This window comes from Corvus brachyrhynchos, unplaced genomic scaffold (assembly GCF_000691975.1).
Source record: "Corvus brachyrhynchos isolate BGI_N302 unplaced genomic scaffold, ASM69197v1 scaffold383, whole genome shotgun sequence".
NCBI lineage: Eukaryota > Metazoa > Chordata > Aves > Passeriformes > Corvidae > Corvus > Corvus brachyrhynchos.
The window spans coordinates 40108-42468 of NW_008237230.1; the positions used below are offsets into that span (position 1 = coordinate 40108).

The window sequence follows — 2361 nt, forward strand, 5'->3', positions numbered from 1 at the left end:
CTTCGTCGCGGTGCCGAGAGGCGCCCAGTGGCTGCCGGGGCGTTCCGGGACCTAGATGGGACCAGCGAAATGGCTCCAAAGAAGAAACCATAGGAGAATGGTATTAATGGTTCTTTGGATACGTAAACATAGAGGCATTCCCCCCGCCCCTCGTTCCCTTGTTTTTATTAATATTGTTTCACAAAAATAAGTTGCGGGACAAAGTAAAAAATTGCTACTTCGTTTAAAGCTAAGCCTAGTTACCAGCTTTGTAAATGTCAAACTTTGTACAAATAGCCCAGATTTACATCTTTTTTACTCACTGTTTTAAGTAAAGAAAGAAAGAGAGAGAGAGAAGTGGAATAGATAAAAGAAAGGGCAGAGGGGGAAAAAAAAGAACACTAAAGCAATATAGATAACGCAGGGGAAAACAACAAAAAGCTCTTGGCATTATTCATATTCTATTGGAAAAAACAAATCGAAATAAGTGTAAAACGTTAAGTAAAGGAGGCATTTTGGTTCTCAAGAGTTGCCAGAAACTTCAGAAAAACATCAAAAAATGTAAAAATAAGAACGAGACAGAGGCACAAAGTATGTACAGGTACTTCCCCTGATGAGGTTCACACAAATCCTACAGTCTTGCTGGCACAGCAAGGATTTAAAAATAAGAAGTATAAAAAAGGAAAAAACTTGGAAATCATGCTATCAACATCCCCCAGCTGACTGCTGACATAAGGACTTCCCTGGAGCAGGGCAGACAGCGTGTGAAGAGGTGTGGCTGGGACCTGCCACATCCTGGCGTGGCTGCACTGGAAGCATGGTGAGGAGCCCTTGGCAACAAAGATTAATTCCATCGGGTAAAAAGGGGGATCCAAGGAGTAAGGAATGGGAACAAAAGCATTTAGAGAGATTCAATACAGGGAAATTAAATCAAGGAGAAAGGTATCACTGTCTGGAACCAAACACAGTTGTGGAAACAATGAAGCAACCAACAGATATGATGGAAAGAATCACAGCAAAAGACATGAAACAGAAATGTGAAAAATCTCCCAGAGTGGAGGAAAGGGTAACTTTCTCATTCCTTACTGGTTTTTATTTGTTGGACTTTTATCTTCTGTGCAATGCAAGTAGAGTTTCCATCAGTCAGGGCAGAGATATATTGTGCACTCATACTCCTCCCAGGATTCTTGCTGAGGTCCTGGGTGAGGGTGTGGACTTTCTGTGGTACACAGGGAGTCAAGGGGACCACCAGCCACTGCACCTGCAGCTGCTGTGCTCTTTGTGTGCTGTGGCACAAGGCTCACAGGCTCCCATACCTACAGGAGCTAAGCAATATCTACTGCATTTAACTTTGCAGCAGAGAAACCAAACTTGCACTGAACTACAGTCAGCAAAGGAGGTCTTCCCATGTGGGGCAGAGCGTGGAAGGCCACAGAGCTGGGTGGTGTGTATGGAGGGTGGCTGGGTGTGCCTATCTGCCTTCCTGTGTGCGCATAATTGCAGTGTAACTTGTTTTTATTTCCCCTCCCAGGACAAGTTATATTAGGATATCAGGAACTGCTGGCACAGGAGTTTTTGTGCGTGCTGATTCAGAGTGGCGAGATCTGGCAGCCTTTAATGTGGGCACTGTCATGGGGAGAGTGGAAGCTTGACAAAGTTTATTAAAGTAGCCATGCTGCTGTGTTTGAGGGTCAGAAAGGACTCCTTCGTGTATTTAAATTTTCACAGAAAGGGGTTTAAATGAAGGTAAATCCTTTTTTAGCCTCAGATTTTGGCAACAGTTTAAATTTAAGGAATCACTTTGGCCTGTGAGTTCTAATGATGGCAAATCAGAAATATTTATATAAAAATGAATTATTTATTAAACAGACAAAAAGATAACAGATGAAAGGTCTTAGAATTATTTACTACACAGTATAAAACTAAAGAACTACTAGTAGATTACAGCATAACATAAAACAGTTTGCCATATCAAGGTGCCTTTATTAAAGCTAGCAAAAGACACAGTATTGATTAGGAGTCAAGTGTAACTTGCCACCGAAATGACAATAATGTACAAAGATTCCTTCACTCAAACTCCGTGGGAGTAACCGCAAAGCAGGAGTCCCTGCTCATGGGAGCACCCCACACATTACCAGGAAAATGTATAGAAGATTTCTGCTTTGTGAAAGTTTGCTGTGGCTTTTATAGTTTGTAAAGTGAGTGTCTATCAGTCACAAATCCAGCTTATCTTGTCAGATCCCACTTCAACAGTAAGATGTTTATTGGCAGTTGGGAGCTGCCAGACCAGTGTTAACCCCATGACACCAAAATTACTCACTACAACACTGTTTGAGTTATCTGACCCGTTAACAAACAACAGATAAACTCTTGGGGGGGGGG

General features: G+C 42.2%; 1 long non-coding RNA gene across 1 annotated transcript in view; it reads right to left on the reverse strand.

The window, feature by feature from the left end:
* Positions 1–1343: 1343 nt before the first annotated feature.
* Positions 1344–2361, reverse strand: part of LOC108445499 — a 26006-nt gene continuing 24988 nt past the window's right edge. Inside the window, exon 3 of the long non-coding RNA XR_001860391.1 lies at positions 1344–1355. This is a non-coding gene — a long non-coding RNA (uncharacterized LOC108445499). The remainder of the gene's footprint in view (positions 1356–2361) is intronic.